We start from the raw sequence: 15,673 nt of genomic DNA, 5'->3' as shown, positions 1-15,673 counted from the left end.
ACGCCAAATGCACCCCTCGTTGAACACTATGCAGAATTGAAACATACGGCAGATGACATCAAGTGGACGGTGTTAAAAACAGTGAAACTTCCAAAAAGAGGAGGCAACCTGGCTCAACTCCTCAATCGAGAGGAACTAAAGACAATTATACAATTTGATACCATCCACACAGGGCTCAACAGAAGTGAGGATTGGACAACCCTGTTGTAAGCCTACAAAGTGCCCTCAATTATAAACTTTGGCCCAGAACAGCTGGAATTCAGAAAGGACTTTTTTAGCAAAAATCTGCAAAATGTTGTTATGCATATTGTGTTATACTCGTGTATAGGTCTGTAAGTTTCCTTATAATTAATCACCAAAATGATGTTGGTCACATTATGAGCACTTTTTTATTATTATTATATTTTTTATTTTATTTATTTTTTATTTTTATAATATCTTCACTTCAATTACCTATAAACTCACACCCCAATAAATAATTATGCCAAATTCTACTCCCTCGAACTGAAGGAAGTATTCAATTGTCGCCTTCTATAGGATAGTCTTCCCTGCCCAAAATGGCCACTCGCCCAAACAATGAAGCCACTCTGGCTCTTGGTCTCCCCCTTATCACATGTCCGGCGGGCCACCAATAGAATTGAACGAGCCCCAGCCAGCCCGAATCACGTGACTCCCTACCTATTACATGTCCGGCGTTCCACCAATGAAATGGAGCGAGGCCCACCCACCCCGAACCACGTGACTCCCTACCAAACCAATAACATGGGAGGTTTCCCCACACACGGAAGCGCCCCATCGAGAGCAGCTCCCGAGGAGAACCGAACATTGAAACCCGGTAAGATTGCGAAACCACTGCTCCTAAGCAGAACAGCAAGCTAAAAGCTTGCACGAGTATCTTTTAATAATTGTTACTTTACCCTAGAGCGGACCAGGGATCCGCCTGGTCGCACGATTTGCCGGTTATCTACAGTATTGGAGGAAAGCGACCCTGCCCAGAAGCTGCCGGTAATTTAGCGCTCCACTTTTGGTGTCCCCGCAATCCCCTCACCATTTTTTTTAAATAAAACCTCTATTTTCTTTCTCTACAGAGGTTGGATGTTTAAACTGTACGCCAACTGACCAGACCTTTTGCAACCCACTGCAACCTCCAAATTTAACCATGGTAATACAGCCCCGGACACGTTTTTCTAATCCTCTGAGACCAGTAGTCTGCCTTAATTAACTGTATTGTGTATCTCTACAGCCGGGCAATTATTAAGGACCATAGTTCCTGGCTGACTATTCACAAGACGTTTCCTTGGTGCCACACTCCCCTGAAAGGCAAATGGTAATTTAACTTCCCCTACCTTGGCCACAGAAAAAGTGTTTCCTGATGTAAAATACATGGAGTCACTTTAATATCTGTTACAGATCAGGCGTGACTCTACATTAATCCCTGCACCTGCACAGAATCTCTGTTTGACAGCACCCAAAAAGGAACGATTCCCATATAATGGTAAATAGGCCAATATTAGCTTTTTGCCCCCACTTTCCATCTGCAAAGGACATCCCCTGATATCTTTTATTTTCAACAGAACAAATCGCGTGGATGACAAAAAACAGATCTGCCCGTTGAGGATATTCGTACTTCAACCCACCAACTTGGTAGGTTCGATTAGCCAACAGTTGTCACACGCCCCGACCTGTTAGCACTGGCCCGATTACCCCCGAATGACACCACTATTGTTTCACCTCCACAAGCCTCACAACCTTCACGGCTCACCATTTTTTCCAACAACTAGTCTCACTTTTCACAGCCAATTGAGTACTCACTACCACAAATGTATGTGTGGCGCTTCACAAATTATGGAAGCATACTTTGAAAAATTGCATGAGTATCAGAGGCCGTTCACAGAAGACTCACGCCTCACGGCAACACCGAACACTGCGAATACGCATGCAATGTCTATAGTTACAATGTGAGCGCTGACAAGACTAATAATGACTGTACATATATTTCTGTTCTTTTTCCTTCCTTTTTATTCAAAAACAGGTGTTATAATTGACTTTTGTTCAGGCAGAATTATTGTACTTGTCCTGATGATGATCCCGTTGTAACTGAGCTGGGGATCGAAACGTCGACGACCGTAGAGTAATTCATACAGTTAATTCCCTGATATTATTGTTTGTATGAATGACTCCAGGATACACTGTCAGTGTGAATTTAATTCAGTGACCTGCAAGCTCACTCTGTTTGCCTGATATTTTCCCTCACTTGCCTTCACTTTCTCACCTCTCTTCCTCTCGCTTGGCACAGGACTGTGCCCTAATGTAACCCGTATGTTTTGGGTTATATGTTGTATTCTGAGATTCTATACTCATTGAACAAATAAACATTCCCTGGCCGGCTGGTCAAGGAATCCTGAACTATATAGAATTCCATTGTGATCTATACACATTTGTTTCCCTCATTCTTGTAAGCTCAGGACCACTTGTTGTTTTGATAATTACTTGCCACCCATGGTCCCGAGCGATTTTATGGGTTCCCCTTGTCCTTCCTTGATTGATTAAACAATGGCAAAGATCATATCAGTGCACACGGCATCATCGCAGGCTGCACACCTGCTCCGCCCTTTAGGTGCCCCTACCTCTGTTTGCCCGAGAGGCAATGCCATGTGGCAGTAGGCCCACACCGCTGGCTGGCTCAGGCCAACACTGCAGTCCAGCAGGACTCACCAAATCCTTACCAGTCCGGATCGCCAGGATGGGGTATCATCGCAGGCTGCACACCTGCTCAGCCCTTTAGGTGCCACTACCTCTGTTTGCCGGAGAGGCAATGCCACGTGGCAGTAGGCCCACACTGCCCGCTGGCTCAGGCCTACACTGCAGTCCAGCAGGGCTCACAAAATCCTTACCAGTCCGGACCGCGAGGATGGGGTATCATCGCAGGCTGCACACCCGCTTAGCTCTTTAGGTGCCCCTACCTCAGTGCAATGAAAGTCACCATCCTGTTGGGTGTGCCTGTGTCAGCCGCAGTGGATCCAACACCACCAAGTCTGTGCCCCACAAGTCATGGACCCTTTAGGATTGAGTCTTGTGGTGCGGACACCATCATGTCACCTCCGGCACTGGGGAATGTGATGTGGTAGGGCCCTAGGCCATCACGCATAAATAATAACCACAAGGAAACACCAAGATAGAGAGTGGAAATGGTGTCCAGCATGGCAGGGTCACATGTCCTGTGAAGCATGTCCCGAATGGGCGTGGTGTGGGTGTTAACCAGCCATGAGGGAATGGCTGTGACATGCTGACAACTAGACCTGTGATTAGCAGATCACTACAGGGAAGACCGGGGACATGGAGCGTTGTCGCCACACCTGTGAGTGTAAGAGGAATGGGCTGGGCTGGCCTGGCGTATGTCAGTCCAACGCAAGGGTGTGAACAATGACCCTGGGGCTCTGGGCGTGGTTCCGTCCTGGGCTGGACAAGGAAGTAATTAAAGCTTGTATCTCTGTTTTAGTGTCGCGCCACCCGGACCGCAATTGGCAATGTATCTCCCTGTGACCCAAGTCCCACAACATGAGCAACATGGACGTAAGAGGGAACCACTGACCCTACATTCATCCGTACTTCCACACGTCAAAGATCATAGACATGACACATCTGTGTGAATATGAATGTTTAATGCACATTTAGTGTAGTATTGTAGCTGGAGCAGTACAGGGCGATGCAAAACCCCACTGTACATTTTTGGCCCATAGAAGGCCAACCAGAGTCATTTAGGAATGAAAAGTTCATCAGAAGAGAAAGAGTACAGTCCGCAGTCTGAATGCTTTGTCATTGGTGACCAAACAGTATATGGCAGTCCATGTCGAGGTCCAAGGTGAGTGTCGCAGAGTGTATTGAGGGACAGTGGAAGGTGATGATGCAGAGGGCAGAACCAAGCAGAAACCAGCCATATGGCGGAGATGAATGCTACTGTATCCTGCTTACCACGAAGGCAGATTCATCCTCTGCTGTTTCAAATTAGATCAGGTTAATGTAGAACTCACCGAGTACAGGGACTATCTGATGCTCTCCAAGATAAACAAATTACAAAAAGATCTTAAGAACTTTTCCCGGGAAAAGGTACATCCATATACTCACAAAGAGTATGCCCGTCAGAAAATCCAAGAAAACATTAGGGGGAACCAACAGGGACGACCCAGATGGTATACCACTAGTAGTTCCAGTGATGGAAGTGAAAATGAATACCCCCACAAGAAAAGAGGGCGAGGTCGGCGCAACTGGCGGGGGTTTAGACCACCTATGTTCCACCAGCCAGGCAACCAGTATCAACATCTGGGTGCCCCACTTTCCTCCTGCACAGTTTCAGAACTTTCAGGGGCCTTTTTTAGGGAGAGGCCGGAACAAAGGCAGGGGCAAACAAAGGGGGCCACAACGGGTAACTTGGGAGGATCAGGATCAAGACATAACACAGAGAGTGACCAGGAGCATGGCATCGGGCAATGCGCCCGGGACAAAGCCGCCAGAATCCCTAGTGGTCAATCTATCCTCTCATGTTCTCAATCCCATCCAGGAACAGCTTTTGAATAAGGGCTTGGGATTCGTTGCCACCAATCACTTGGACCCCTTCAGGTTACGTCAGGACTTATCCATCTTCTTTCGTAACTTGAGATTACGGGTCTTTTTTGAAGACAGTGACTCGGATAATCCGTTCAAGGGGGATACCCCGTTTCGCCCCAAATCGACATTCACTCCTCAATTGGCTCTATTACCTCCGGAGGTGGCCACCTTCGAACAGGCAGTAGTATGTGACCTAGAGAAACTATACACCTCTCAAACTCTTTCCTTTTCAAATTTGTCTACTGCAGAAAAAGAGGCCCTGAGGGAACTGACCGACTTTAGGGATATTATTCTAAAACCGGCTGATAAGGGCGGAGCAACGGTACTTCTGGACAGTGATACATACAGGGAGGAATGTCTTCGACTTCTAGCTGATGAGAGAAATTACCAGAAACTCTCTCTAGATCCAACTGGAGAAATCTCTTTAGAAATTGTGACAGCGCTGGAAGAAGCCAAGTCCAATGATTGGATCTCTGAACATGAGGCATTATTCCTTGTGAACAAGCATCCTAAAACACCATATCTATATGTCCTTCCGAAAATCAACAAACCAGCACGACCCCCTCCTCTTAGACCTATTGTCTCCGGGATTGGGTTGTTGCTGGAACCATTGTCACAATTTTGTGATTTCTACCTCAAACCTTTGGTCCAGAAACTCCCCGCTTATCTCAGGGATACTTTAGATATCTTGAACCACCTTAAAGACATGCCTTTTGACCCGGACTCTGAATAGCTTATCAGGCTTGACATAGAGGCTTTATAAAGAAACATTCCGCAGCAGGAAACACTACGTGTGCTGGAAGATATCCCATTTCAGGAGGATTCGTCTTATCAAACACCGAGAGCCTTTATCCTGCATCTACCGGAGATTGCACTAACTCGAAACTTTTTCGAATTTGAGAGCAACTTGTACCTCCAGACCCATGGGACTAAGCATGGGCGGAAAATCCGTTACGCTCGCGGATTTTGCGGATTTTCGGTAAATTCGCAATCCGCGAGATTTGCGGATTGCCCGCAAAATCCGCAAATTCGCAGGCAGCTGATTTTTTTTTTCTTGGTGATACAATTTTTGCGGCGCGCGGCGTTTACTTCCCATCATTCATCGTTTGCCGAGTTATTTTTCTTGATATTTTGCGAGTGCTGCGCCATTTTGGATCTTGCTGCGGGATCCCGCGGGAATTTGGCAAGCGCGATTACGTAATCGCGGCTTGCCAACTTTTACAGCAAGAGTTTGTCAACGCGAGTACGCCGTGATCACGTATCGCGGTACTTCGCAATTGCGAGCTTGGAGATGCGGCGAGCAGCAACAATCTCGCACGCGCGAAAATATAAAATTTGCAATTCTGCACAAGAAATCCACCAGCAAGCAGCATAAACCTTCTGGAAATTATGATTTTTATCTGAATAACTCCTCAGGTTGACATTTTCCTGCACTTTTTTTGTGAGGAGTCCATTTTGGGGAGGGGTGGGGGTGGGAGGAAGGAAGTGCCCCACAGTCTTCAACTTCCTGTTCCTGTCCAGCAGGCTCCTCCCAGTGCTTTGTCCATCTCCTGGTCACTTTTCATTTGGATCTGGAGCTGGAAGGATTACTTTTTGTGGATGCTGCTGGATATTTGGATTTGAGGCCTTTTTGACTTTCTTTGGATCACTTTTGGATTAGAAATTTCACAAGTAAGTTTGTTTGGGGCATTACAGTTGCTGCAACTACAATTTTGGAATTTTCGATTTTTGGGCTGTTTTGGGGTTTTTTGCCCAGGGGTACTCAGTGGTGGGTGCACTGAGTCTTTCTGTGGGTTGTTTTAAATTTAAACATCATGGAGGGGCTGGATGGCTTGGGGTTGTGCTGATTTTTCTGTGATTTTCGTTTTTTTGGCCTGTTGTGGCCTTTTCACCCGGGGTAGTGAGTGGTGCATGTGCCTAGTCTTTCTGTGGGTTGTCTTGAATTTAAACATCATGGAGGGGCTTGATGGCATGCGATTGTGCTGACTTTTCTGTGATTTTCGTTTTTTTGGCCTGTTGTGGACAGGCCATGTGGTTGGGGGCCATTTTGAGTGCTGCTACAGGCCCTGGCCATGTGCTGTGATGGAGGGGGCCATTTGGAATGCAGGCAGTGTTCTTAGGCCTGCACCCATTTTGCCTAGCTTTCATCCATTATGCCCAGGGGTAGTGAGTGGTGCATGGGCCTAGTCTTTCTGTGGGTTGTCTTGAATTTAAACATCATGGAGGGGCTGGATGGCATGGGATTGTGCTGATTTTTCTGTGATTTTCGTTTTTTGGGCCTGTAGTGGACAGGCCATGTGGTTGGGGGCCATTTTGAGTGCTGCTACAGGCCCTGGCCATGTGCTGTGATGGAGGGGGCCATTTTGAATGCAGGCAGTGTTCTCAGGCCTGCACCCATTCTGCCTAGCTTTCATCCATTATGCCCAGGGGTACTGAGTGGTGCTTGGGCCTAGTCTTTCTGTGGGTTGTCTTGAATTTAAACATCATGGAGGGGCTGGATGGCATGGGATTGTGCTGATTTTTCTGTGATTTTCGTTTTTTGGGCCTGTTGTGGACAGGCCATGTGGTTGGGGGCCATTTTGAGTGCTGCTACAGGCCCTGGCCATGTGCTGTGATGGAGGGGGCCATTTTGAATGCAGGCAGTGTTCTCAGGCCTGCACCCATTTTGCCTAGCTTTCATCCATTATGCCCAGGGGTAGTGAGTGGTGCATGGGCCTAGTCTTTCTGTGGGTTGTCTTGAATTTAAACATCATGGAGGGGCTGGATGGCATGGGATTGTGCTGATTTTTCTGTGATTTTCGTTTTTTGGGCCTGTTGTGGACAGGCCATGTGGTTGGGGGGCCATTTTTTTGAGTGCTGCTACAGGCCCTGGCCATGTGCTGTGATGGAGGGGACCATTTTGAATGATGCAGGCAGCGTTCTCAGGCCTGCACCCATTTTGCCTAGCTTTCATCCATTATGCCCAGGGGTAGTGAGTGGTGCATGGGCCTATTCTTTCTGTAGAGTGTCTTGAATTTTAAACATCATGGAGGGGCTGGATGGCTTGGGATTGTGCTGATTTTTCTGTGATTTTCGTTTTTTTGGCCTGTTGTTGTGGCCTTTTCACCAGGGGTAGTGACTAGTGAGTGTTGCATGTGCCTAGTCTTTCTGTGGGGTGTCTTGAATTTAAGCATCATGGGGGGCATGGGATTGTGCTGATTTTTCTGGTTTTTTTCGATTTTTTTGGGGTGTATAACTGAACTGATGTTCCTCTGTCTTCCATTGCTTTTAGGTGCACAAGACTCAAGAGAACCACCAGTGCCAAGAAGAAGTCCTGCAGCGGTGTGTGTGCAGCATAACGTCACGCAACGTCACGTTTGGCCTCAGACAACTCTACAATTCGTGCAACTGCGGCCTGCTGTCTGACCTGCTCTGAAGAAGATGGCCCCAAAAAAAGGTCTCCGTAGCTCCTCTAGCAAGAAAGTTGCTAGTAAGGAGCAGAAGAAGCAAGTTACCAAGGAGGCTGGTGTGCTGGCCGCCGCGTTTTTTGGGAGCAAAAAAAAAAGTACGCCTGCAGCAGCAGCAGGATCTGCTGGGGACCAAGCTGGGAGCAGCACCCCTGCTCCATTGGGCTCAGTGCCTCCACCACCACGCCAACTTAAGTCAAAGCCCTTGAGTGCTTCAGAGGCAGTCAGTGTACTTCTCCAATCACCATCGACCAGTGATGTTGGCTCATCGCAAAAAAGTAGCAGCAATGTCCCTGAATCAACACAGGTTGTTGTAACTCATCTAACAAGTGTTGAACAACCACAGCCGCAACAACAACACCATGTGCAAGTACAAGCCCAAGTACATGTGGAAGGAGAGGCAGCGCAAGGAGATGCGCAAGCAGAGGTGCATGGAGGGTCACAAGTGCCCACAATAGTTGTTCCTCCCGAAGTAGGGGCACATCAGGAAATTGACAATCAAGCCGAGGTATCATTGGAATCCACTCCTCCTGATGATCATTCATTGTCTTCCACATCCCTAGCAAGGAAAAGATCAAGGTTGGTGTCTACATCTTCTTCAAGCCCACCTCCTTCTGATGATACGGATCCCAATTGGGAACCAGCACCACTGCTGTCTGAGAGTGAGGCACACCATGATCTGACAAAGGTACCTAAGCGTAAAAGGAAGGTCGTCGAAAAACTCATAGCTATGGAGTGTGATGAGGCTCAACAAGAAGTGACGGATACTGCTGCTGATGAAGCCTCTCACTATGACGACGAGCCAGTCATCATAAAGGTCACTGCAGCCCCAGCGGCCATGCAGCAAAGAGAGATTTTGACCCTATCCCGAGAAGCTGCTGAGCGTGATGATGATGTCGACGAGGAGGCAATGGAAATACAACAATCATTGGATTTGGAGTTAACTAGTACACCAACACCTACCGCTTCCATATTTCTTCCTCGCAAGAAGGGACATCCATCCACCTCGACCTCAATTAGTGGTGGTGAAAGTGCAAAACGTACTGAAGTTCGGCAATCCACATCCCCACTTCATCTGGCATTAGCAGCAGGACCACCACCACCAGTATCGCCGCCTCCTCCGGCCCCCAAAGACATTTCAAGTCTCCAGTTTGGGACTTCTTTAGTGTTTGCCCAAAAAAGGAAAACGTAGCCATTTGAAGCATTTGTAAGCTTCGAGTTAGTCGTGGTAAGTTTGGTACCAACTATGGTACCGGAGGCCAGAGAGGTCATCTTAGGAGAACGCACGCTGTCCAATGGTTTGCGCACCTAGAGGCGATCAAGGAAGCCCGAATTGCACGTAATGAAAACGTTGATTTTTCATCTGATGATGACGAGGAGGAAGAAGACGATTCAAACACTTCACTTACACCCAGTACCCCTGTCAGCAGCACACCCCATGTGAGCCACACTAAGAGTGTGGGAGAGAGTGAGACACCAATGCGAAAAAGTTCATCAGCGAGCGTAACTGGGTCGAAGATATCATCATCATCATCCCGTAAATCCTTGGTCCAGGGCAACATTAAAAAGATGTTGTTTACAGAAGCGCAATATGAACGCAACCACCCACTGACGCGTCTGTATAACACTAAGCTGGCTAAAATGCTAGCTCTGGACCTTCTCCCTTTTTCTTTTGTAGAAGGGGTTGGTTTTCTAGAATTAGTGGCAGCGCTCTGCCCTAAATGGAAGGTTCCTAGCCGGTTCTATTTTGCCCGAGTTGCGGTTCCAGCACTACATGAAAATGTTCTGGAGGTGATTGGGGCAGCTTTGCAGAAGAGTGCTGTTCACACTATACATCTGACAACAGACATGTGGACCAGTGGCACAGGCGCTGATTACATGTGCATCACTGCACACTGGGTCTCTTTTTCAGGGGCTAAAGCAAAGCTAAACGCAGGTGTTGATCCAGACATTTTTTTTTAAAGCTGCTCGGAAACATGCAACACTAGCCATGTTTAGTTTGGAGAAACGTCACACAGCACAAAACATTTTGGATGTCTTTAACACAAAGGTCCTTGACTGGCTGTCCCCAAAAAAACGCCAGATTGGTTATGTTTCCACGGACAATGGCGCCAATATAGTTAAGGCCATGCAGCTGGGTGACTATTTCAGACTGCCGTGTTTGGCGCACTGTATAAACCTGGTTGTCAAAAAATTCTTGGGTGATAAAGACAGTGCAGCGTACAGAGTAGTGGACACCTGCCGAAAAATGTGCAACCATTTCAGCCATTCTTTTAAGGCCCGGAAGCATCTGAGTAGCCTGCTATATGAACGTCAAATGCCAGTGAAAGCACTCATCCAGGAGGTGGTAACACGTTGGAACTCAACCTTCTACATGCTTGAGCGTCTGTATGAGCAGTATACGGTACTCGATCACTATTTCTTAACACAGGGTACAGCTCAGAAGGAGGACCTGAGGATGGGTGCGGCGCAATGGAACATAGTTAAAAGCCTGACACGCATGCTTCGTCCTTTTGAGTTCTTCACGCGTGCAGTCAGCAAGGAGGACTGTAATTTGGGAAAAGCTATCCCATTGTTGTACATGCTGGAGCACGAACTGAAGGAGGTGTGTTCTGTGTTTGAAAAAGATGAAAAAAACCAAGACCCTTTTGTTCTGGCTGAGAAATTATTAGAGCACCTACAAGGTGATGAATGTCTTAAAATGATCCACTCAAACCAGCATTACATTTGTGCTACTACTCTGGATCCACGCTACAAAAAGGCGCTGGCAGGCCAAGCGTTCTTTCCTTTTGCTGATGAAGATGTTACAAATTACAAACAGTGGATAGCCTCCTCAGCCAAGAGGTTTGAAAGAGAACGGCAGCAAATTGAAGGAAAAGGCAGTACATCAGCATCAGCAGGCCATCCCCAGTCACAACAATCCACTTCTGCACCTGTGGCTGTGGCACAAGTGACCTCTCAGCCGTTAAAGAGACCGGCAACCGGATCATCTGCATCACCAGACACAACAGTAACATTGGAGGCTGAAGAGTATTGGCTAGCTCGGCTTGGGTTTGGTTCTCAAAAGGTCACAGCAACAGCTAAGCAAAGTGGAGGAACCTTGGAGGAGAACCTTGATTCGATGGTGAAGGACTATCTGAATGACTCAACAGAGGTCTATGTTAATGCTGACCCATTGGCGTATTGGCATGGGAAAAAAGAATTGTGGCCACAGCTCTCCAACCTGGCTTTAAACTACTTGTCTTGCCCACTCGCAAGCGTGTCTTCTGAACGTGTTTTCAGTGCTGCTGCTGGCATTGTAACTCCCAAACGGAGCCGCCTCTCGCCCAAAAATGTGGAGAGGTTAACAATGATCAAGATGAATCAGCACCTCATACCACCAGATTTCAGAGTACGAGAAAGCGTGCCGGATGAAGAGGAGGTGGCCAGCAACATAGATGAGGGAATTTCTTCTCTGTCAGGTGGCACTGAGCTCACCCTGCCTGAATTCGCAGAGTATGATGATGAAGCCTTATTCTTATTCATGGACCGTGATACCGAGCCCTGAAAATGAGACAGTGAATCAATAACTTTCTTGTTCGTCCTTATTCACTTTTATTCCTGTGTGTCTGTCTTTCTTTGTTGTGCACAGTTAATATAATTCAAACTTTAATCACCTAATCACAAAAACAAGCCCATCAGCAGAACTGTCTTCACTTGTTTGCTTATTAATTTGAAGGTGCCGCAGTCTGCATTCCTCACGTTCACAAGTTCAGAAGAACATGCTCCTCTATCCTCCTCCTCATGACTCCTATTTCCATCAAAGCAGAGGGCTGGTTTACGCCCAATGAAGAAAGACTCAGCACTCATGGGGGTGTTGTTCTACCTCTTTGCAGGTGAGTTGACGGCTCTGGGGCCATTGCTGGGAAGCTCTAATACCGGATAAAAGTGGTTTGGACCAAATCCGAGGCGGAAATTTTTGGGTGTTTTTGCTGACTTGCTTGCCTTTGAGGTGCTCTTTGGGGGGGTTCCGGCTGTTTGTGGGTGAGTTTCGGGGTCTGGGAGCACTGCTGGGACACTCTAATCTTGATTGCATTTGCTTTTCAGGAAATCCGTGATGGCAAACCGGACTTATGGCCTAGCTACACAGCGCGTTTGGACCGAAGGCCGAGAAATATTGTAAGTAGGAGATGTTGGTATTGGCCTGTTTGGGGGCGTTATGCTTTTTGGCGGGTGGGTTGGCGGGTCTTGGGGCATTCCTGGGAAGGTCTAATACCGGGTAGAAGTGGTTGGGACAAAATCCACGCCTATTTTTTTTGTTGCTATTTCTGACATTTTGCTCAATGTAGCGTTTTCGGGGGCCTGTTTGGGGGGCTTCCTGGTGTTTGTGGGTGGGTTTCGGGGTCTGGAAGCACTGCTGGCTATGGATACTTTACTTTGCAAGAGGTTTGAAGCAAATCAATGGTGGCAGAGGGGAGTTAGGGCCTAGCTGCAGAGCGCGCGCGGAGTGATTTGGGAAATTTGGAAAAAAATGACTAAGTCCCAATTTTTGTACTTTTGCTCTTTGGCTGTTTGGGGGTCTTCTACTCGTTTTCTCCTGGGTTGACGGCTCTGGGGCCATTGCTGGGAAGCTCTAATACCGGATAAAAGTGGTTTGGACAAAATCCGAGGCGGAATTTTTTTTGTGTTTTTGCTGACTTGCTTGCCTTTGAGGTGCTCTTTCGGGGGGTTCCGGCTGTTTGTGGGTGAGTTTCGGGGTCTGGGAGCACTGCTGGGACACTCTAATCTTGATTGCATTTGCTTTTCAGGAAATCCGTGGTGGCAAACCGGACTTATGGCCTAGCTACACAGCGCATTTGGACCGAAGGCCGAGACATATTGTAAGTAGGAGATTTTGCTTTTGGCCTGTTTGAGGGTGTTATGCTTTTTGGCGAGTGGGTTGGCGGGTCTTGGGGCATTCCTGGGAAGGTCTAATACCGGATAGAAGTGGTTGGGACAAAATCCACGCTGATGTTTTTGGGCTATTTCTGACATTTTGCTCAATGTAGCGTTTTTGGGGGCTTCCTGGTGTTTGTCGGTGGGTTTCGGGGTCTGGGAGCACTGCTGGCTATGGATACTTTACTTTGCAAGAGGTTTGAAGCAAATCCATGGTGGCAGAGGGGAGTTAGGGCCTAGCTGCGTAGCGCGCGCGGAGTGATTTGGGAAATTTGGAAAAAAAATGACTAAGTCCCCATTTTTGTACTTTTGCTCTTTGGCTGTTTGGGGGTCTTCTACTCGTTTTCTCCTGGGTTGACGGCTCTGGGGCCATTGCTGGGAAGCTCTAATACCGGATAAAAGTGGTTTGGACAAAATCCACGGTGATTTTTTTTGTTGCTATTTCTGACATTTTGCTCAATGTAGCGTTTTCGGGGGCCTGTTTGGGGGGCTTCCTGGTGTTTGTGGGTGGGTTTCGGGGTCTGGGAGCACTGCTGGGACACTCTAATCTTTATTGCATTTGCTTTTCAGGAAATCCAGGGTGGTAAACCGGACTTATGGCCTAGCTACACAGCGCGTTTGGACCGAAGGCCGAGAAATATTGTAAGTAGGAGATTTTGCTTTTGGCCTGTTTGGGGGTGTTATGCTTTTTGGCGGGTGGGTTGGCGGGTCTTGGGGCATTCCTGGGAAGGTCTAATATCGGATAGAAGTGGTTGGGACAAAATCCACACGGAAAAGCCTTTTGGCACTTTTTGTAACTTAGGGTTCGTTAGGGTTAGCCCTAGCAGCAGGATTGCATGTGTTTCGGGGTGTTCTAGATTTTTGCAACTGAGTTCTGGGGTCTTACAGCACTCGTGAGAATGTGTTTATTTTGGGTGCAAGTCATTTGAAGAAAATCCATGGTGGGAAAGGGGGGATTTGGCATAGTTAAAGAAAGCCTATGCCACTATTCTTAACTTAGGGTTCGTTAGGGTTAGCAGTATTTCTATTGCATGTGTTTGGGTGGGGGGGTTTCGAGTCTTGGAGCGATGCTGGCTATGGATACTTTTGCTTGGTTGCTTGCAAGTGGTTTGAATGCAATCCACAGTGGGTAAGGGGGTATTTGGGCCTACTTTTACTTTCAAAGTACGTTTTGTCACCAGTTTTCTGCTAGGCCTCGTTTTTTGAGATTTGATTGGGGGTCTTCTACATTTTTGCGACTGGCTTTAGTAAGGGTCTGGGTGGGAGCACTGCTGGGAAGATCAAATTTTGTTCTAAAACACAGTTTACAGTACACCTAGCTTGAGGGGAAAGATCCGCTGCATGAATTTTCCCATACTTAGTTATCCTTCAAAAGGTGACTCAGACAGAGTACGCACTTTCAAAAATATTGTACTGTCTACTAGGAAAATCAAAGTGTGACTTTTTGCACTCCACAGCCTACATACCTTATATTTATTTATCAGTGGTGTTGTAATATTATATCACTTCCTGTTTTTCATTGAATAATTACAGGCCGGGTTTCAGTCTGTGCAATGGGGAAAAAAGGATAGAGTCAGGCTTCACATTAGCGAGCCGCAATTCAGCATCCGCCAGGCAGGCAGTGGACAGGGTGTCTTCTGGTCACCAACATTGATGGACGAAGCGTCAGATGGAATGGAGGAGTGCCGCTAATAAGAGGAATTTTTTTCTGCATGCAACTTACTTACCAAATTCAACAGGACAACTACAACAACATACAGATACAGTATCCATTGTGTTTTTCTATGACTGTGACTGCATTTCTTGGATCTCTCTCTGCTTCTAAATTGATCCCTTAACACATCACTTAGTCCACTCCACTATCACATCTGCACCACACATAGTCATTTGTAAGTGCTCCTACGTAATTCGCAAGTCGCAGCACGCCCCAGCCCGTAGTGGACTGGGATGGCCCCAATGATGAAGCATGTCACCAAGGGGCAACCCTGGTGAGTGTGGGGACACCTAGAAAAAGAGCAATTTCTCCATTTCTATCTACTATACCTTCCAGACCAACCCCATTGAGTGTTGTGAATGGATTTATAGTGACCAGCAAGGCTCTCAGGTATCTGGCAACAGAGACCTTATGTTGAATATAGTTATCAATAATTCCACACACGCCCTGTACTGTCGCATTCTTTCTTCCACAGTTGTCGAAAGTACTACTTACTTTTCACTGACATGCATGCAGTAGTGCATGCACTTTCAAAGATTGATGGATAGGTTTGTACCCAAAGATTTGTTTATGTTCAATTGTTTGTCCATGCTGTGCTTTTTTTACAGGGTGTCTTCTGGTGACCAACATCGATGGACGAAGCGTCAGCTGCAATGGAGGAGTGCCGCTAATAAGAGGAATTTTTTTCTGCATGCAACTTACTTACCAATTTCAACAGGACAACTACAACAACATACAGATACAGTATCCATTGTTTCTTTCTATGACTGTGACTGCATTTCTTGGATCTCTCTCTGCTTCTAAATTGATCCTTTAACACATCACTTAGTCCACTCCACTATCACATCTGCACCACACATAGTCATTTGTAAGTGCTCCTACGTAATTCGTAAGTCGCAGCACGCCCCAGCTCGTAGAGGACTGGGATGGCCCCAATGATGAAGCATGTCACCAAGGGGCAACCCTGGTGAGTGAGGGGACACCTAGAAAAAGA

This window comes from Lissotriton vulgaris, unplaced genomic scaffold (genome assembly GCF_964263255.1).
Source record: "Lissotriton vulgaris unplaced genomic scaffold, aLisVul1.2 SCAFFOLD_451, whole genome shotgun sequence".
Taxonomy (NCBI): Eukaryota; Metazoa; Chordata; class Amphibia; order Caudata; family Salamandridae; genus Lissotriton; species Lissotriton vulgaris.
Note: the sequence above shows the minus strand (reverse complement) of the source record.